We start from the raw sequence: 23,351 nt of genomic DNA on the forward strand, positions 1-23,351 counted from the left end.
CGAGAAGGACAGAGAAAACTGTGTTCCGTTCGAACTATCAACATTATGAATATAAGAGAATGCTGATGGGACTGAAGGGAGCCCCAGGATGTTTCCAGAGATTAATGAACAAAGTTTTGGCAGGTTTGCAAGGTGTGAAATGTTTGGTTTATTTAGATGAAAGAGTACGTTATGGGAAAAACCTGCAAAAGTATAACGAAAAGCTCCGGGAAATATTTGATACGTTGCGAGAGCACAAATTGAAGCTGCAATCAGACAAGTATGAATGCATGAGGAAGAAAGTAATCTTCCTAGGTAACTGTATTACTGACAAAGGAATAGCGTCGAATATGGCAAAGTAGGAGAAGGTAAAGTTCTTTCCACAGCCAGGAACAACGAAAGAATTAAACGGCTTTCTCCGATTAATAGGCTATTACAACCGTTTCATTGCACAATTTAGCAAAATTGCAGATGCACTTCATGAGCATTTTAACAAAGGAGTTGGGTATAACTGGGGAGAAAAACCGAACAATGCGTTCGAAGAGCTGAAGGAGGAGCTGATAAATCCTCTGCTACTCCAGTTCCCAGATTTCATGAAACCGTTTATTATTACAATGGATGCGAGTAACGCTGCCCTGGGAGCCGTGTTATCGCAAGGCAAGAAAGTTGGCGAAGACTTGCCCATTGCATATGCGTCTAGATCTTTGAACATGGCAGAACTGAATTATAGCACAACAGAATTGGAATTGTTGGCCATAGTGTATGCAGTAAAAGAGTTTTGACCACTTATATATGGAGGAAGGTTTACAGCGGTAACAAACCACAAGCCACTGACATGGATATTCAGTGTAAAAGATCCGAGTTCGAGACTCCTGAAGTGGAGACTAAAGCTTGAAGAGTATGAATATGAGGTAATATACTAACCAGGAAAGCTAAATAGTAATGCGGAGGCGATAAGAAGAATAAGGCACTAAGGGAATGAAGAGATAGATACGAAACAGAATATGGAGACAGAGAAGATCTCTGTAGCACAAGCAAGTGGGGAAGAAAATTACGTAAACGTGCGGCAAGCACAAGTCTCGGCATAAATCGAACAAGAAGCAGATAGCGAAGAGGAAATTGGTCCGGAGGAAAAGGAGAACATACTGAAGGAGGGGCATGTAAATCCTTTGGGAGGGCACCAGAGAATGATCAGGACATTAGAAAGAATCAAGGCGTACAAGTGGTGGCGCGGAATGAAGCGCGATATTTAAAATTACATACGGAAAATTTCCGTCAAGTCAGAAAAATAAAAACACGCAGATGAAGACGAGAATGCCTTTCCAGATTACAGACACTGCAGAGACAGTATTTGAGAAATGCTCAATGGATATAGTAGGTCCTCTATATGTATCCAGCACAGGCAAATGTACATGTTAACATTTCAGGACAACTGAAGTAAGTTTATACAGCAGTTCCAATTGAAAGGCAAGATGCCGAGACTGTAGCTGAAGCACTCGTGGAAAACATTGTATTAAGGTATGGAATTCCATCAGTATTATTAACGGATCATGGTTCCAATTTTGTGAGTGACGTTTTTAAAAGAGTGTCTAAACTGCTGAAAGTTAAGCGTATACATACTACAGCTTATCACCCAGAATCAAATGGTGAGCTATAAAGAAGTCATAGGACACTTGTAGAGTACCTCAGGCACTTTTTAGCAGGCGATCAAAATTCTTGGGACAAACGGTTTCCGTATACAAATTCTGCGTTCAACACTACACCACACAGCAGCACAGGCTACACACCATTCGAACTACTAAATGGGATAAAGGTCAACATACCGGGAGTACTGCAGCAGGAATCACAACAGGTAACCTACGATTATGAATCATGTGTAAATAGGCTAAGAGCCAGAATGCAGGAAGCCGACAGAGTGGCTAGAGTCTCGATTATAAAGAGTAAGAAAACCAGTAAGAGACAATATGACATGAAACAGAATCCAAAGTAGGAGGTAAAGTGTTACTGCACGATGAGTCGATGAGACCTGGTAGATCTCTGAAATTAGACTAACAGTGGAAAGGTCCATTTGAAGTGTTAATATTTCTGACACTTTGTCAAAGGAGAGATTTTCCATTGACAACAAAGTTAATCGAGTCCGTACAAAATGAATTCGTTCCTTTTAGTAACATTGTAAATTTCTTTATTTACTCCAAGTATATGTCTTGTAGACAAACTGCCCCACAATTGTTGTAACTGCCTCTTGCTGTCCTTGATGCTTTAACGTTCGGACTAATTCAGCACACGTTTTTTTATTACAGAGCTTTTGTAACTTTCCGGCCGTGGGAGTACCTGAACATCACGGAGATTATTCATAGAGACACGTACCATGCTGTGCCGATGAGTGGCACATTCTCCTATTATCCTCCCTTGACCCTCACTGGTAGCGCCAACGGGAGTGGTAAAGGGGAGGTGTACGCAGCCAGTGAGAAGTCTGCTGGTGGAGACCGGTGCGGCAACGCAGTGGTGTCCCGGTAGGCATATGCGAGTAGTGCTGGCTATCGAAAGTAATTATTTGGCGAATAACACTGGTTTGGGTTTAGGACTACCTGGTGCTTACCTGGACTAATGGCTTAATCTGCATGCGGAGATGTCTCCTTACAGGAGTAATATGATTTTATACGCGTAACCAGAATAGGATTAATTTGGTAGGTCAACTTCAATACTACTACATCTAATACTACTGCGATGTTGATAAACTTCAGTCGTTAGGTGGTTTAAGTTATTCATGTATTAGAAGTGAATTCTGATTAATGCTATCACTGTAATTACATTGTAACTCGGGACTCGTGGTGGCTATCAGTTGTGACACTTTTGTTTTTAAAGTTTTAATTATTGTTCGTTTCAGACCGTGTAAAGAAACGTCTGATTTATAAGGTGTTGAGTGAGCAATGGAGGTCCAGAAAATGTTTGGCTTGAAAAGATCCGATATTAGTTTAGCATCGACTGGGGAGCCACGGCTGTTAGCAATACCAGGACCGCAGCGAACTGGGACCGCTTGATTGTGGTGACTGAGGTTCGGTCACAGGAAACTACCTTTCTAGGGCAAAGTCATGCATTTTATAACAGTTTACACCACTGTCATTGCATTTGATTCTGTTGTAAGATTTGAATATTTGCTTGCTTAAGGTGCGTAAATGATATCTTAAAATTTATTGTTTAATATTTATTTAATGTTCATGGAGTTTGTTTCTATGAATAGCCTCAGATACAAAAAAGAAGAGAGTACCTTTATAAGATTGGGATAAGAATTTAAAAGTTTTACAAGAAGTTTTTGATAAATTTGTTCTTCTGACTCTTTTAAGATTTTGGTTATAAATTCCACTGATTGTAAGTAATTTTACTTTAAAAGGAATTTTCTTTTAATTCGTCCACTTGGACTTACAAGCCTAGAGAGGTGCTATCAATGTTTAGTTTTAATAAATGTTTGAAAGTGGTAGTCGGCCTTTTGAGACTCAGTCCTCGCTCCACCGCCCACTTGGTACCAAATGGTAACAGTGCGAAAAGATTGGGTCGGGTAAAGCAGGCTAACAAGTTATTATTCATCTTACTGTTTTTGCTGTTCTGTTTCAGTTTGACTATGGCTACAGTGAGAGGCCACACACGTGTGCGGAGGTTCAGTTCTTGTACAAAATTAGGAGCGGTATGAATTCACAAGAAAAAATGGCTCTGAGCACTATGGGACTTAACATCTGTGGTCATCAGTCCCCTAGAACTTAGAACTACTTAAACCTATCTAACCTAAGGACATTACACACATCCATGCCCGAGGCAGGATTCGAACCTGCGACCGTAGTAGTCGCGCGGTTCCGGACTGAGTGCCTGAACCGCTAGACCACCGCGGCCGGCGAATTCACAAGAAACAATCAATGAATTGGTACTGCAATTAAGACTAAGTATGGAAAAGGCCAATCGTTATTACAGTTCCCCACAGAGATGTACGTTAGGGCATCGAATCTGTTCACGCTTTGCTTCGCGGGTTTGAAATCCAGAAAGAGCTGTTTAGTGAATCAGGAACTACTGCTGATCAACTTACGCGATTGCTAGCGCGTTTCTAACATTATGAGGACTGTTTGGCTGATTTTTTTGGAGTTGTAGACAATGTTATTGGCCCATTACAACAGAGAATGAGACTGCGCAAGGTTATCAAGAAATCAAGGGGAGCTGCTGACTATTTTTGCGAGGTTACCTTAACTTTCACAAGAATAAATCCTACAGTCTAAGGACTTAACGCACCACTAGGTAACTTGTATAGTTGAATTTTAAAGTTATTAGATGTCCAAGAGTAGGGAAAGGAGATGGGCTTATCTCAAGTGGAACTGATACAAATCTTGGCCATTAACCTTAGAGGAGCCTTGGGAAAATGGATATTAGAAGTGTTAGATCACAATCGGAGGACTGATGAGCTGCGAAGGGATATTTTCGAGAGGGTAATTCGACATAGGGACATAATAAAACATATACCAGATGGGATTAAACCGCAAGATAGGAGACTGGTTTTTGTACAACACCTAGGACATTCCAGTAACTTAACGACCTAGTAAGACAAACGCACATCATAATTCAATGACAAGCGACGAAGTAAGAAGGAACATAGAATTTCTAACACGGTGGTACGTTTTCATTGTGGACAAGAAGGCCATTTAGAGACGAGAAGTAATAGTGTTATGCAACAAGAATTACGTAAGTATACTACTGAGTTTAAACAGAATGTGCAGTGCTGGGTGTGGATAAAGAGGACATGTGCAACGTACATGTAGACGAAATAAGATGAGAGGCAAAACTGATTGACGGTATCTAAAAAGGGCCGCTCATAAGATAATGTAATATGTCTCTCAACTTATGAGTATACGGGCAATTCCTACCAGAGAACGGTGGAATCTCCCTTTTGTATGTTGCAATAATAATGAATAACTTATTTGTGCATTGCTTTATTCGGGAAGCACGGTAAGACATATGAATGAACAATGATTTAACACAAATAGTACATACAGCAAGTGGCCTGCCGTTAGTAAGGAAATTGTAAAGTGTACGGAGCTAATAAGACTTGCATGGAAGTAGTTGAATACATAACAGGAAAAAGTAGGAGAGGGCAATAGGGCAGCAAAAAGGGAACAGTAAGGCGAGTCTCATAAAATCTCTTAGTTTTACATGTATTTTAGGATCTGATTTCATGGGTCAAGTCAGTCTGACTCATAATTGGGCAAATAATATATCTTGGGATCGGTTTAGGCGAGATTGAAAATTAACCTTTTGTTAACATAATAAGAAGAAAGACTTGGAGAACAGAATAACAGAAGAAAACATTACAAAAAAGTAGCCAGTGTAACTCAACAGAAACCGGATCCATCTGAGCACTTACAGATGTATGTCAAATGTAACGTTATGCGAATATGAGTACTCCAATACTTTCCTGACGTACCCACAACGAAAACAAGTGTTACATACTTGCATGAATTCACCACTGAAGAGCCGGCCGGCGTGGACGGGCGGTTCTAGGTGCTTCAGTTTGGAACCGCGTGACGGCTATGCTCGCAGGTTCGAAACCTACCTCGGGCATGGATGTGTGTGATGTCCTTAGGTTAGTTAGGTTTAAGTAGTTCTAGGTTCTAGGGGTCTGATGACCTCAGATATTTAGTCCAATAGTGCTCGGAGGCATTTGAACCATTTTTCACCACTGAAGACACCGAGAAAATTCCATAGTGGTAACCACCTTATCGATTGACCCCGCCCCGTATGAAAGTACTAAAACAGTCAATTCTGGAAAAACAGGAAAAGAGGAGGTATGACCTTTGAAGTCACATTACGCAGCATCAAAACGTAATGGTGGAAGCAGGCTAGTGGTAATTATAAAGTATCGAATAGAAAAATTTTGCCCGCTCAGTTCCACTTCCAGATTTACATTACCTTCGGCTGGTTCAAAGACACTAAAGATTTTACCACATTACACCTTAATCAGCGTGTAATCAAATTCCATTAAATGAGAAATCCAAACCTCTTGCTGCATTCACTACGGAGTGGAACATCTATGAATTTAATCGAGTGTCGTTTGGATTGTCGAATGGAGACACAGTTCTTCCTCAGTTGATGAATCTTATATTCAATGACATAAATTTTAATTTAGGACATAACTTTTTAGAATTTTGGTGATCTACAGAATGGATACTGAGATACGTATGTTAGTTGTGAAAGAAATATTTCTGCCTTTACTACAAGTGGACCTAAATGTAAATCCGGATTAACTGCAAGTAGCCTATTCCACCGAATAATTGCCGCATCATATAATCACTCCCGAAGGGGTTATCATAGACTCTTAAAGAGTAAAGACCATATAACACTTTCCATCTCTTAAGATTCCAGCAGATTAGCACGTTTGGAACTGGCGCATTTTTAACAAAAGTTATTTCAGATTTTGCTAGCAGAGTTGCACGATTTAAAGATCTACGAAAGAAAGGACATAAATTTGAATGGAAGCAAGCGCAAAGCGCAGCATTCCAGGACATCAAAGAACCACTGAGTACGGCACTAATTATGATGCTCCCTGATTTAAAAAAAAAAAATATTTTGCAAACGTATGTCTCAATGAATGGTATTGGAGCAGTGCTTCTGCAAGTTAGTGATGAGAAACGTCTATCTACAGTTTGTGCGTCGAGGGCCCTTATTGATCTTGAACAGAAATATTCCGTTCAGGAAGTAGCAGCATTAGCAGTCCTCTTAGGACCAGAAAAAATTCGATATTACTTAACACACACTCATTTCCGTTTAGACAGACAATCCGACATTCATCTGGGTCTTGGGCAGATCAAGAAAAACTGAACGCATAGCAAGATTGGCAGCGCGTAAACTTGCATTTAATTTCGTCGTCGTCAATGTTCCCGAAACGGCTGATTTAGTGGAAGATACTCTTAGAAGAATGTCTGAAGTAGACAGTGATTAGGAACAACAATGATCAACAAAGGTAAACTTGATAATTACTGACGTGCCACCGCTGCTTAAGGGAATGTGGGAGTATAAGGACAAGGACATGGAAATCCGTAGTATTAAAGTGTAAGTACAAAGGAACGAAATGGGTAAACTCTATTCATTACGAAAGAACATCTTTGTTGTGTTTCACGTTACGATAAAAGAAGCGAAAATTGTGGTTCCCTCTTTTGGGAAATGAAGTACTAGAAGAAGTATGCTTGTCGTGCTACATGTACCTAAAAACTCCTCTAACCGCTGTACAGTGCAAGGTGCAAGGTATGCCATATTAGTATTTTCCTATTCCATTCGTGTACTGTGAGAGGGAGAAATTGTCTAAATCCCTCTGCACGCGCCCAAATCCGTCTTACCATCTTCTAATGACCCCAACTAGAGGTACATGTTGTTGGTACCATAATTGTCGCACGGTCTTCGAATACAGGTTCGTTAAATTTACGCAACAGATTTTCTCGAGAACTGCGTCGTCTTTCTTCCAATGACACCCTTTTTAGTTCTCTGAGCATTTTTTTTTACGCTTCGGTACGGGCCACACCGATACTAGCAGCGCATCTCTGAATTCCGCTGTGTCTGTTGCCGCGCATAAGTGACAGGGACTCCAAACACTGAAATAACATTGTACAGTTGATCGAACTAGAGTCTTGTACACAATTACCTTCCCCATAACCTTTCTGTTTAATACTATCACTTTTATTTGTGTTGTTTAATATTAAGTTTACATAATCTTCGCCTTCGTTATCGGTTCTCAGTAGTAGCCCAAAATAAGTACACGATGTGGTATGCTTGGCACGTGAAGTAGTGTTCTTGTAAAGAAATATTACACGGCTCTTTCTCTTTGTTATAATCTTTACCTTAAATTTATAGTTATTTATGAAGAACTGCCGTTCGTTAAACCAAGAGGAAATGTTAACCAAGTCTTTCCGCAATTTCTGGCGATGGTCCAACGACGGCACATAACAGCATTATCTGCGACTATTCATACAGTGCTGATGATCCTACCCTATAAATCTTGGCACATATTGACATTAATGATAAAATTTGGGGTCATATTACATTTCGTACAACCAGTCACATTACTCCATCGCCATGTATCTTCAATAATAGTCGATATAGTGGTACAGTTTAGAAAATCTAGAAAGATTCAGTCTCCCTGTTCAACTGCATCTATTGTTCGTAAAATGTCGCGAATGAATAAAGGATGCTTTGCTTCACTCGATTGTTCTTGTTTTCTGATTCCGTGCTGATGCTTTGAATGGACCTGCTTTCTTCCAGTAGAGTAATGATTTTTATGTCGACAATACGCTGTTGGATCCTGCAAAATATTGAGATTTGCGATACCTGTCTGTGATCTTATGCATCCGATCTGTAACTTTTTTTTTTAAACAGGACCGACTTGTGCTCTTCTGTCACACATCACTTTTCGCTACCCAAGCGATTATCTGTTAGTTCGAGCTACGAAAGGAGCAAAGCCAGTGGCATATTCAATGTAAAATGTAGCTTGTATTCCATCTGGGCCTGACTCCCTGATCTCTTTCATCGTTTTTCAACATCAGAGGTGCTATTATCGATATCTGTAATTTGTGAGTCTTTGCGGCGGTCAAACCATGATACGGTAGTCTCCTCATTCATGAATACATTTTTAAATCAGGAATTTGAAATTTGAGCTTTCTGTCTGCAGTTCTCATTTCCGACACCAGAAGGATCCGTGGGAGATTGAGTGGAATGATTGTATCAGTTCACTAATTTTATGTATGACCAGAAATTTCATACTAATGTTATTCCGCTATATACTTCAGGCACACTTGTTTCCGCTAGATGACGAAATCTGGCATTTGAAGCAGCATAAAATTTTAACATTTGATGTTTCCTCGGTTCACCAGTCCCTTCAGCTACTAGATTACCTTTGGATGTAAAATAAAACAGAAAAAATGGCTGACTCTGCAACTCCCGTAATTATAGAAGATAATTATCGCTATTTTGGACGATATCGACAAGTCTAGTATTGTTGTTGTTGTTGTTGTTGTGGTCTTCAGTCCTGAGACTGGTTATATGCAGCTCTCCATGCTACTCTATCCTGTGCAAGCTTTTTCATCTCCCAGTACCTACTGCAACCTACATCCTTCTGAATCTGCTTAGTGTATTCATCTCTTGGTCTCCCTCTACGATTTTTACCCTCCACGCTGCCCTCCAATACTAAATTGGTGATCCCTTGATGCCTCAGAACATGTCCTACCAACCGATCCCTTCTTCTGGTCAAGTTGTGCCACAAACTTCTCTTCTCCCCAATCCTATTCAATACTTCCTCATTAGTTATGTGATCTACCCATCTAATCTTCAGCATTCTTCTGTAGCACCACATTTCGAAAGCTTCTATTCTCTTCTTGTCCAAACTATTTATCGTCCATGTTTCACATCCATACATGGCTACACTCCATACGAATACTTTCAGAAATGACTTCCTGACACTTAAATCAATACTGGATGTTAACAAATTTCTCTTCTTCAGAAACGCTTTCCTTGCCATTGCCAGCCTACATTTTATATCCTCTCTACTTCGACCATCATCAGTTATTTTGCTCCCCAAATAGCAAAACTCCTTTACTACTTTAAGTGCCTCATTTCCTAATCTAATTCCCTCAGCATCACCCGACTTAATTAGACTACATTCCATTATCCTTGTTTTGCTTTTGTTGATGTTCATCTTATATCCTCCTTTCAAGACACTGTCCATTCCATTCAACTGCTCTTCCAAGTCCTTTGCTGTCTCTGATAGAATTACAATGTCATCGGCGAACCTCAAAGTTTTTATTTCTTCTCCATGAATTTTAATACCTACTCCTAATTTTTCTTTTGTTTCCTTTACTGCTTGCTCAATATACAGATTGAACAACATCGGGGAGAGGCTACAACCCTGTCTTACTCCCTTCCCAACCACTGCTCCCCTTTCATGTCCCTCGACTCTTATAACTGCCATTTGGTTTCTGTACAAATTGTAAATAGCCTTTCGCTCCCTGTATTTTACCCCTGCCACCTTTAGAATTTGAAAGAGAGTATTCCAGTCAACATTGTCAAAAGCTTTCTCTAAGTCTACAAATGCTAGAAACGTAGGTTTGCCTTTCCTTAATCTTTCTTCTAAGATAAGTCGTAAGGTCAGTATTGCCTCACGTGTTCCAGTGTTTCTGCGGAATCCAAACTGATCTTCCCCGAGGTTGGCTTCTACTAGTTTTTCCATTCGTCTGTAAAGAATTCGTGTTAGTATTTTGCAGCTGTGACTTATTAAGCTGATAGTTCGGTAATTTTCACATCTGTCAACACCTGCTTTCTTTGGGATTGGAATTATTATATTCTTCTTGAAGTCTGAGGGTATTTCGCCTGTTTCATACATCTTGCTCACCAGATGGTAGAGTTTTGTCAGGACTGGCTCTCCCACGGCCGTCAGTAGTTCCAATGGAATATTGTCTACTCCGGGGGCCTTGTTTCGACTCAGGTCTTTCAGTGCTCTGTCAAACTCTTCACGCAGTATCATATCTCCCATTTCATCTTCATCTACATCCTCTTCCATTTCCATAATATTGTCCTCAAGTACATCGCCCTTGTATAGACCCTCTATATACTCCTTCCACCTTTCTGCTTTCCCTTCTTTGCTTAGAACTGGGTTTCCATCTGAGCTCTTGATATTCACACAAGTCGTTCTCTTATCTCCAAAGGTCTCTTTAATTTTCCTGTAGGCGGTATCTATCTTACCCCTAGTGAGATAGGCCTCTACATCCTTACATTTGTCCTCTAGCCATCCCTGCTTAGCCATTTTGCACTTCCTTTCGATCTCATTTTTGAGACGTTTGTATTCCTTTTTGCCTGTTTCACTTACTGCATTTTTATATTTTCTCCATTCATCAATTAAATTCAGTATTTCTTCTGTTACCCAAGGATTTCTACTAGCCCTCGTCTTTTTACCTACTTGATCCTCTGCTGCCTTCACTACTTCATCTCTCAAAGCTACCCATTCTTCTTCTACTGTATTTCTTTCCCCCATTCCTGTCAATTGCTCCCTTATGCTCTCCCTGAATCTCTGTACAACCTCTGGTTCTTTTGGTTTATCCAGGTCCCATCTCCTTAAATTCCCACCTTTTTGCAGTTTCTTCAGTTTTAATCTACAGGTCATAGCCAATAGATTGTGGTCAGAGTCCACATCTGCCCCTGGAAATGTCTTACAATTTAAAACCTGGTTCCTAAATCTCTGTCTTACCATTATATAATCTATCTGATACCTTTTAGTATCTCCAGGGTTCTTCCATGTATACAACCTTCTTTCATGATTCTTAAACCAAGTGTTAATTATGATTATGTTGTGCTCTGTGCAAAATTCTACAAGGCGGCTTCCTCTTTCATTTCTGTCCCCCAATCCATATTCACCTACTATGTTTCCTTCTCTCCCTTTTCCTACACTCGAATTCCAGTCACCCATGACTATTAAATTTTCGTCTCCCTTCACAATCTGAATAATTTCTTTTATTTCATCATACATTTCTTCAATTTCTTCGTCATCTGCAGAGCTAGTTGGCATATAAACTTGTACTACTGTAGTAGGTGTGGGCTTCGTATCTATCTTGGCCACAATAATGCGTTCACTATGCGGTTTGTAGTAGCTTACCCGCATTCCTATTTTCCTATTCATTATTAAACCTACTCCTGCATTACCCCTATTTGATTTTGAGTTTATAACCCTGTAGTCACCTGACCAGAAGTCTTGTTCCTCCTGCCACCGAAGTTCACTAATTCCCACTATATCTAACTTCAACCTATCCATTCCCCTTTTTAAATTTTCTAACCTACCTGCCCGATTAAGGGATCTGACATTCCACGCTCCGATCCGTAGAACGCCAGTTTTCTTTCTCCTGATAACGACATCCTCTTGAGTAGTCCCTGCCCGGAGATCCGAATGGGGGACTATTTTACCTCCGGAATATTTTACCCAAGAGGACGCCATCATCATGCAATCATACAGTAAAGCTGCATGCCCTCGGGATGTATTAGGCTCTTTTATTTTTTCCAATGTCGTTCGCTGTACATCATATAGCCATGGTCAAGGAATGTCCTTCTTTGTCCAAAGCACACACATCCTCTTAACACCAACTTCAGATGTACAATTTAAATATCAAGTTATACGTCACGGCAATAATTTCTGCCACATCCAGAGCGCAGCTCAGTGTGTTATGACTTCTTGAGCAAATATCTGCAAATTTTCTCATGTGAAAAGATTTTTTTTAATTTTTTGAGGAAAACTATTTTTGCAGTTATAATTTGACACCCGGCATCGCTATGCAAGTCCTACCCTCCTTAGAATGGGTATTACCGTCTGTGTGAGTAACGGAGTCAGATTCTTGCAACGTAATGTCTCCAACAGAAAATATCACGTTATCTGTCACCCACAGAAAATGAAGAGAAGTTCTACGTGGTATTCTTATTATTATTGTTTTTTATTTATTTGTAGGCGCCGAAGAGACAATCCGACTGCTATTCGTCTACTATCGTGCGCAAAAGTATCCGAACGACCAGAATTGTGATCCCCCCTGATTTTCATGCAACCAACATAACGTAGCTGCCTAGCGGGTCCTCTAATCGCATTCCGTACAGTCGTTTGACTATACAAATTGGATATCACGAGAAACCACTAGGCAACACTGTTCTATAAGGCAATCAGTGCGATGTAACATCACACCAGGATACTACAAAAGCTAGACAAACACGTAATTAGAGATAAGTTAGTCCCTAAAGCTTGTACAGGTTACAATGATTTTCAAAAGCGTTACCATCTCATTACAATCCGAAACAACTAACTATGGCACATAAACTATGTAGCAATCCTAAAACAAAGTGAATGTTTGCATGAGCAAGATCTTCTGAGACAATGTCTGGACTAATAAAGGTCTATGACAATTCGAAGTGTTTTTCCTCCGTATAAGGTTTTCCCGCACCTGCTAAATGTCCCTCTGACGATTGGTTTTTGCATAAACTGGTCGTTAAAGGAACTAGTTAAAGAAAACGCGATAAACAGCTGTAAACTCACTATAGAAACCGCAAAATTAGTGGAGTATAATCAGTAACGTCACTGTACTCATTATTGATGAGGAACTATTTGCCAACATGTTTGAACTATAAATGCCATGACGAAATTTTTTGTTCTTGATCTGGACAGAAACATAGCAGACGTAGCCACTACTAAGTAAAATACACTTTCGCACCTGCCCGGAACTTGATCAAGGCAACGAGCATCAATGCTGACTAGCCGTAAAGAGACGTGAAATATAAAAGTTTTCACCAGTATTAGTTAACGCATGTGAACTTGAAACGAAATGACGAAATTATTTCTACAAGGAGAGACCGGGGCTGGTTGTTACACGGGGCAAGTTGTTACTTCACAATAAAAATTTCCGCGCTAGAGCAGTTTACTCGTTGCTCTGCCAGATGGTAGCACTAAGAGACCCCCTCCTCCCATCCTACCTATATCAGCCGTCAGTTGGTAATAAGGCGCTAGTGACAGAACACGCTTTCTTCCTGTGCCAGAATAATTTTTTTACTCTGTGTGAATTTCTTCATAGTTCACAGGAAATTGCTGATTTCATTTTAAATTTTGCAACATATCAGCGTCCAAAATTCAGGTACGTAGTAGTACACGTTAAACTTCCAAACAAAAAATTTATATTGTTGATTTCGACAATAAGACGAAATGGCGTAGCATGGTGTCAGTTGTTACAAGGGCGCAGGGCAAGTTGTTACGGTGTTACAAATTTCCTTTAATGTAAGCAATTATGTCTACCTACATGTATAATGCGTAATTATAAAAAGAAATCTGACAGAGGCTCTATTCCCAAAGGAACATATGCTGAAGCGGCAAATGAAGTCCTAAGTGGCTTTTTTCACTGCGGAAAGCTGCCCAAAAGTACAATATAAATTTTATGACGCTGCAGAGGTCTTGTAAGCGAATGGAATCAACAAAGGGAGGAAGGCAGCATATTTTTCATTGTCAGTGTCGCCAACTTTGGCGTTGTAGATTATTGGTGTTATACAGGGTGAGTCACTTAACGTTACCGCTGGATATATTTCGTAAACCACATCAAATACTGACGAACCGATTCCACAGACCGAACGTGAGGGGATGGGCTAGTGTAATTGTTTAATACAAACCATACAAAAATGCACGGAAGTATGTTTTTTAACACAAACCTACGTTTTTTTTTTAATGGAACCACGTTAGTTTTGTTAGCACATCTGAACATATAAACAAATACGTAATCAGTGCCGTTTGTTGCATTGTAAAATGTTAATTGCATCCGGAGATATTGTAACCTAATGTTGACGCTTGAAACCTCCGACATTCAGTTGCGTGTTGTAACAACCACGGGCCACGGTCGGCGAGCAGCATCTGCTGGGACATGTTTACGATGACGACCGTGTTTACGAGTGTGGCTGCAGTGCACTGTTGTGGTTTGGTCTAGCTGTCGCAGTGTCCGCATGTAGCGCTTGCTGCTATTGTTATTCTGCATTCGTCTCCGCACGCAGGCCAACTGTAGTACACCGTGTTACCAGACGTCTGTGATAGTGTAGTGTTGTAGGAACTGTGACCATGGTGTATTCGAACTATTAAAAGGCGGAGATGATACTCATCTATGGCGAGTGTCGACGAAATGCAGCTGAAGCCGGCGGGGTGTATGCAGAACGGTACCCGGACAGAGAGCATCCAACGTGCCACACATTGCAAAACATCTACCGCCAACTATATGCAACAGGTATGGTTGTAGCACGCAAACGGGTCCGTAACAGGCCCGTCACAGGAGAAGCGGGTGCAGTTGGTGTGTTAGCTGCTGTTGCCATGAACCCACACATGAGTACACTGGACATTGCGAGAGCCGGTGGACTGATTCAAAGTAGTGTCATGCGCATACTGCATCGTCACCGCTTTCACCCGTTTCATGTGTCGCTACATCAGCTATTACATGGTGATGACTTTAATCATCGAGTGCAATTCTGACAATGGGCATTAACAGAGAATGCGTTGCAGTTCTACCTGTTTACCGATGAAGCGGGTTTCACAAACCACGGGGCAGTGAATCTACGGAACATGCATTACTGGCCCGTGGACAATCCTCGCTGGCTCAGACGGGTAGAGTGACAGCGACCGTGGACTGTAAGTGTATGGTGCGGAATCATTGGCGGCCACCTCGTTGGTCCTCACTTTATTCCAGGGGCCCAAACAGCTGCAACATAAAAATGGTCCAAATGGCTCTGAGCACTATGGGACTTAACATCCGTGGTCATCAGTCCCCTAGAACTTATAACAACTTAAACCTAACTGACCTAAGGACATCACACACATCCATGCCCGAGGCATGATTCGAACCTGCAACCGTAGCAGTCGCGCGGTTCCGGACTGCGCGCCTAGAACCACTAGACCACCGCGGCCGGCAGCTGCAACATACATCGCGTTTCTGCAGAATGATCTGCCAACGTTGCTCGAAAATGTCCCACTGGAAACGCGTCGACGTATGTGGTATCAGCATGATGGTGCACCTACACATTCCGCAATTAACACTAGGCTGACCCTTGACAGGATGTTCGACGGACGTTTCATAGGACGTGGACGACGCATAAATTGCCGGCCCGTTCTCCTGATATTACACCTCTGGACTTCTTTCTGTGGGGTACGTTAAAGGAGAATGTGTACCGTGATGTGCCTACGACCCCAGAGGATATGAAACAACGTATTTTGGCAGCCTGCGGCGATATTACACCAGATGTACTGCGGCGTGTACGACATTCATTACGTCAGAGATTGCAATTGTGTGCAGCAAATGAATGCCACCACATTCAACATCTATTGGCCTGACGTGTCGGGACACACACTGTTCCACTCCGTAATTCAAAACGGAAACTACGTGTGTACGTGTACCTCACCCCTCCTGGTAATGTACATGTGCGTCAGTGAAAAAGACCAATAAAAAGGTGTTAGCATGTGGACGTAATGTGCTGTTCCAGTCTCTTCTGTACCCAAGGTCCATCACCGTTCCCTTTGGATCCCTACGTAATTCGGTGCTCTCTGATACACACGATCGAACAGCGGAGGAGTGGTAGTCAAGCGCCAACTTTAGGTTACAATATCTCCGGCTGTAATTAATATTTTCCAATGCAACAAACGGCACTGATTACGTATTTGTTTATATGTTCAGATGTGCTAACAAAACTGACGGGGTTCCATTTAAAAAAACGTAGGTTTGTGTTAAAAAACATTCTTCCGTGCATTCTTGTATGTTTTGTATTAACCAATTACACTAGCCCCTCTCCTCACGTTCGGTCGGTGGAATCGATTCGTCAGTATTTGATGTGGCTTACGAAATACACTCCTGGAAATGGAAAAAAGAACACATTGACACCGGTGTGTCAGACCCACCATACTTGCTCCGGACATTGCGAGAGGGCTGTACAAGCAATGATCACACGCACGGCACAGCGGACACACCAGGAACCGCGGTGTTGGCCGTCGAATGGTGCTAGCTGCGCAGCATTTGTGCACCGCCGCCGTCAGTGTCAGCCAGTTTGCCGTGGCATACGGAGCTCCATCGCAATCTTTAACACTGGTAGCATGCCGCGACAGCGTGGACGTGAACCGTATGTGCAGTTGACGGACTTTGAGCGAGGGCGTATAGTGGGCATGCGGGAGGCCGGGTGGACGTACCGCCGAATTGCTCAACACGTGGGGCGTGAGGTCTCCACAGTACATCGATGTTGTCGCCAGTAGTCGGTGGAAGGTGCATGTGCCCATCGACCTGGGACCGGACCGCAGTGACGCACGGATGCACGCCAAGACCGTAGGATCCTACGCAGTGCCGTAGGGGACTGCACCGCCAATTCCCAGCAAATTAGGGACATTGTTGCTCCTGGGGTATCGGTGAGGACCATTCGCAACCGTCTCCATGAAGCTGGGCTACGGTCCCGCACACCGTTAGGCCGTCTTCCGTTCACGCCCCAACATCGTGCAGCCCGCCTCCAGTGGTGTCGCGACAGGCGTGAATGGAGGGACGAATGGAGACGTGTCGTCTTCAGGGATGAGAGTCGCTTCTGCCTTGGTGCCAATGATGGTCGTATGCGTGTTTGGCGCCGTGCCGGTGAGCGCCACAATCAGGACTGCATACGACCGAGGCACACAGGGCCAACACCAGGCATCATGGTGTGGGGAGCGATCTCCTACACTGGCCGTACACCACTGGTGATCGTCGAGGGACACTGAATAGTGCACGGTACATCCAAACCGTCATCGAACCCATCGTTCTACCATTCCTAGACCGGCAAGGGAACTTGCTGTTCCAACAGGACAATGCACGTCCGCATGTATCCCGTGCCACCCAACGTGCTCTAGAAGGTGTAAGTCAACTACCCTGGCCAGCGAGATCTCCGGATCTGTCTCCCATTGAGCACGTTTGGGACTGGATGAAGCGTCGTCTCACGCTGTCTGCACGTCCAGCACGAACGCTGGTCCAACTGAGGCGCCAGGTGGAAATGGCATGGCAAGCCGTTCCACAGGACTACATCCAGCATCTCTACGATCGTCTCCATGGGAGAATAGCAGCCTGCATTGCTGCGAAAGGTGGATATACACTGTACTAGTGCCGACATTGTGCATGCTCTGTTGCCTGTGTTTATGTGCCTGTGGTTCTGTCAGTGTGATCATGTGATGTATCTGACCCCAGGAATGTGTCAATAAAGTTTCCCCTTCCTGGGACAATGAATTCACGGTGTTCTTATTTCAATTTCCAGGAGTGTATATCCAGCGGTAATGTTAGGTGACTCACCCTGTATAACGTGCAAATACATCAATATATCTAAGCAAATTAATCTCTTCTGACAAAACAGATCCGCGCAGGAAAACGTAGCCTATAACAGCCTATTACAGCTGGAAGAATACATTCAGAAAACTGCTAAGCTCTACTATGGAATTTCTGCGAAGGAAGTGAGGAGTCTAACATTTCAATATGCCGTGAACAATAATGTCAAGTTTCCCGTTGGTTGGAGCGATGTAGAACTAGCTTCCACTGACTGGTTTGGAGGATTCCTGAAACGAAAGAAAACGCTTTCCATCCGCTCACCAGAAGCTACCAACCTAAGCAGGGCTACAAGTTTCAATAAGCACATTGTAGGCAGATTTTTTACAAATCTAAGTAAAGTTTATGATCGATACAAATGTCAATGTCAAGAAGTGTATAATGTGTACGAGACTGCCGTCACCACGGTACATATGGCTGCCAAAATTGTAGCAAGGAAAGGAATTAAACAAGTCGGTGCTATAACGTCTGCTGAAAGAGGAACTCTAGTTACTGTTGCCTTGGCAGTAAATGCGTCTGGAAACTCAGTCCCGCCTTTCTTTGTGTTTCCAACAAAGAACTTCAGGGATTATTTCCTTCGAAATTGGCCAGAAGGTAGCGCAGGGTCTGCAAACAAGTAAGGGTGGATGACAGGGAAAAATTTTTGCTTCTTCATGCTTCATTTCATTCATCATTCCAGGGCTACAAGAGAGCAACCGATTCTCCTTCTTTTGGACAACCGTCAATCGCACCTTGATATTTCAGTGTTGGACGCAGCCAAAGAAAACGGGGTTGTTCTTCTCTCTCTTCCGCCACATACGTCTCACTAAAAAAAAATGGCTCAAATGGGTCTCAGCACTATGCGACTTAACTTCTGAGGACATCAGTCGCCTAGAACTTAGAACTAATTAAACCTAACTAACCTAAGGACATCACACACATCCATGCCAGAAGCAGGATTCGAACCTGCGACCGTATCGGTTTAGCGGTTTCAAACCGTAGCGGCTAGAACCGCACGGCCATTCCGGCCGGCCGTCCCATAAATTGCAGCCTTTAGACAGAGCTGTGTTTGGTCCATTTGAAAAATATATTAACTCTGCATCAGATGCGTGGATGAAATACAGTGATGGAAACACTATGACAATATATGACATTCCATTTATAGTTAAACAATCTTTGCTTAGCGCTGATACGCCAAGGAACATCAAGGCTGGATTTCAAGTGACTGGAATATGGCCATTTAACAGAGACATTTTTACAGACGATGAATTTTTGCCCTCTGCCGTGATGGACCGTCGATACAGGGAAGATAAAACTCTGCTTTGTGTGTCTCTTACGAACTCAGTAGGAGATGAGGTTCCCAGCACATCAACAAGTGTGGAATCAAGTCCGACGCCTTGCACCTCAACAGTTGGTTCTGCAAAACTCCATACACACACATGTGCCACCTGAAGAACTGAGGCCTTTCCCGAAAGCTCCTGCCCGCAAGAAAAGAGTAAGATGGAATAAACGAGTGAGTGCTATCCTGACTGATTCACCAGTAAAAGCAGCATTGACAGTTGAGGCAAATAGACAAAAGAAACCTGCAAGACGACGACTGGTGTTGGCGCCGAAAAATAAAAACAAGAAAGCAAAAACGGGGAGACGAAAATGTGAGATCGTAGAATCATCTGTTGAGGGAGACGCCTGCGTGTGTATTGAGTGTATGGAACCATACTCTCTGTCAAGACCACCAACCACATGGCTACAGTGCACAAAATGTAAAAGGTGGGCACATGATAAAAACCTGTAGCTCTGATAATGAACTTGATATTTCTTCATCAGATCAATGATGACCGTATGTCAATATTAGTGCTGTCTTTCAAGTTTTATGATTTGTTACCACCTCTTGCATTAAAACTAATGATTAAATAAATCTGTGTAATTGAACCAAAAATATATTTTTTCTTAACTATTATGTAACAACTAACCCCATATAGTGTAACAAGATGCCCCACAGTGGGGTAGGTTGTTACATCATGCAAGTTAGCAAAAAAGTTGATATAGCGCTTAACAATCTGAGCTTACATTTATGACAAAAATTTCATTGTGAAGATTAAATGATGGGCTAACTTTTGGCGTCAGTCCAATCGACATACGTGGTTTGTGTCGAGGTATACGAGATCCCAAAAAATTTCTAACTAGCTCCGGTCTCCCCTACGTCAAAACCATAATCGCCCTGTTAACTAACCACTAAATACGTTTAATATTCTCTCCTACACAAGTAACCAAGTATGCATGTGCTAAAAATTGGAATGCTATGATTTAAAATGTTGTGACTGTTGTGTTTAGACTAGACAGCCTAGACACAATGAGAGGAAGCCGAAAGGCACGCGCTAAGTTAAAGCAGGATGACGTGAGGTCTGAAACAGGATATGTAATGAATGCTATAAAGAAAAGTACGTAGCTTCTGGAATACTTAACTTTAATCCATCCTTTTGGTACATATGGAGATTGTGGCGATACAAGTGAGACTCTTTAGATACATGCAATGTTACTAATGGCGCCTTGCTAGGTCGTAGCCATTGACTTAGCTGAAGGCTATTCTAACTATCAGCCCGGCAAAGGAGCGAGGCTTCGTCAGTGTAGTCGCTAGCTACGTCGTCCGTACGACTGGGACGAGTGCTAGTCCGTATCTCGAGACCTGCCTTGTGGTGGCGCTCGGTCTGCGATCACACAGTGGCGACACGCGAGTCCGACATGTACTAATGGACCGCGGCCGATTTAAAACTACCACCTAGCAAGTGAGGTGTCTGGCGGTGACACCACATTCCTCCCCCGCAAATCGGCGAACGGTCGTGTTATAAGGCTTCCGCCCACCGTGGGGAGGACCCCATGTTGACGTATGCGATGAGGTGGGGAGCCTAACAACAGGCGAGGCTGTGCCACCCGCACCCGGCCATTCGGTCCGAGGGGAGCTAGGAAACGCCTGAAAACCTAGTCCAGGGTGCACGTCAGCATGCGGTGTATGCGCCCGAGAAGAGACAGGAGGGGCCGAAGGGTCGACGTCCATTGCGTCGGGGCACCCGACGCGCGAAGACGCCATGTGGTCCGGAGCGGGTAAGAGTTCCATGGCGGAGGACGGCTGGTCACGGGAAGCGATCGGCGGCGCGTGACCCAGGGAGGCGCTGGGCGGCTGCAGCGAAGCGTCCACTGCGGGCGGCGCCGGCTGGAGGACAGGCGGCGGCGGCGGAGGAGGCGGCGGCGCATCGCCATGGGGCAAAATGGAAGGCATCGTCGGTAACACCTGGGGATGAGGTGAGGCAGTAGATGGGTCCCCAGGGCGCTGACCGAACGGCACCGTCGCTGAAAGCAGACGGGGAGCGGCAGAACCCGTGCGACGACAGAGGCGCAGCTGATTGAGATGCCGACACACCTCACCAGAGGCCCCCAAAACCAAATACATCGCGCGGCCGAGACAGCGAAGAATGCGCCCTGTGAGCCAACGCCGTGAACCTCGATAGTTGCGATAGAATACAACGTCGCCTGGAGCAAAAGCAGAAGTCTGCTGTGGCACAGGAACCTGATGCGGCGGGTGCAGCAAAGACATCAAGGTTCGATGAGGACGACCGTGGAGCAACTCAGCCGGCGAGCGACCATCTCGGGGCTGAGAGCGATACGATGACAAAAAGAGCAACAACGCGTCCTCCCGAGAATGCGACTCTTTCAACTTCAACATCTGTGACTTGAAAGTCCGGACCAATCGTTCAGCGGCACCGTTTGACTGAGGCGAAAACGGCGCGGATGTCAGATGTTGAATACCATTGGCCTTTCAGAATGACTGAAATTCTGCGGACATGAATTGTGGGCCATTGTCGGAAACAATAATCTGTGGAAGACCTTCAATGCAAAAGATAGCAGACAACGCTTGGATGGTGGCAGTTGACGTCGTGGAAGACATCCGGACAACAAAAAGGAAAATTACTGAAGGCATCTACCAGAACCAACCATCGAGCATTCCAGAATGGACCAGCAAAATCGATGTGCAAGCGTTGCCAAGGGGAAGTGGCTTTTGGCCATGCAAAGACTTTCCGCGGCGGTGTGGATTGTTGTTCGGCACACGCCATGCAAGAAGAACACATATTCGTAATCGCAGCATCGATTCCGAACCAAGTACAGTGCTGACGAGCAAGTTGTTTCGTTCGCACTATACCCCAATGTCCTTGGTGAAGAAACCGTAAAACAGAGGACTGTAACGAAAGTGGGACCACGACTCTGTACTGATCATCATCAGAACGCAACAACAAAACACCACGTCGAACAAAACGACTCTCCTTGTGAGCAAAAAAATCGGCGAACCAACTTATCCTTGATCCGAGACTTTGACGAAGGCCATTGCGTAGCAACAAAACGCAAAACGGTAGCAAGGACTGGGTCAGCAGCTGTGGCTGTAGCTACACGACGAATATCAATCGGAAACAATGCGACCACTTCATCGGTTTCCGAATCAAGGAACATGCAAGCAAGTTCAGAAGAATCGAATGCTCCATCCTCAGCAACAGGCAAACGGGACAACGCATCGGCGTTCCCGTGCTTAGCAGTGGACCGATACAAGATATCGTAGCGGTACTGCGAGAGGAAAATAGACCAGCAAATAAATTTCTGCGCTGTACGCAGAGGTACAGGCTTGTTCGGATGAAAAAGCGACGTCAAAGGTTTGTGGTCTGTGATGATGGTAAAGTGACGACCATACAAGAAATCATGGAACTTAGTAACACCAAACACGAGAGCCAAAGCTTCTTTCTCTATCTGTGAATAATTTCTTTGCGCAGACGAGAGAATTTTTGACGCAAAGGCAATAGGGCGATCATGCGACCCATCTTTGTGCGCAAGCACAGCACTGATCCCGAAATTCGATGCATCTACCATCAACAAAAGGGGTTTCTGGGGATCGAATGGCGTAAGGCAAGTATTTGAAAGCAACGCCGATTTCAACTGGCGAAAAGCGCGTTCGCATTCCGTCGTCCAGACGAACGGAACACCTTTACGGCGTAAGCGATGAAGCGGAGCTGAAATGGAAGAGGCATTGCGCACATTCACTCACACCTTGTGATTGCAAATCATGTAAGGTTCTCGCGACCTCATCACGCAATGCGTGAGGAACATTCCGCGCTCTGAAAAATTACGGTTGCGCGTTTACTTTCAGTTCCAAATGTGCTTCATAGGTCTTAGCGCAACCAAGGCCCGGTGCAAAAATGTCTGCAAATTCTTCACATAGCCGAGAAACACTGTCGGAAGGCACAGTCTGATTCACTGATAGGACCCGATTTACTATAGACATGTAAACAATTGAAATAAATCTAAACCAAACAAGTTCACAGCAGTAGAAGAACGAAGAACGTAAAATGATACAAGTTTTGTTTGTCCCTTGTATGTTGCAAAAGAGTGCACTGTCCTAACACAGGGATATGCTGTCCTGAATAACTATGTAACTTAACATTCGCGGCATGCAACAGAGGTTTA

Source organism: Schistocerca serialis, chromosome 3, assembly GCF_023864345.2.
Source record: "Schistocerca serialis cubense isolate TAMUIC-IGC-003099 chromosome 3, iqSchSeri2.2, whole genome shotgun sequence".
Taxonomy (NCBI): domain Eukaryota; kingdom Metazoa; phylum Arthropoda; class Insecta; order Orthoptera; family Acrididae; genus Schistocerca; species Schistocerca serialis.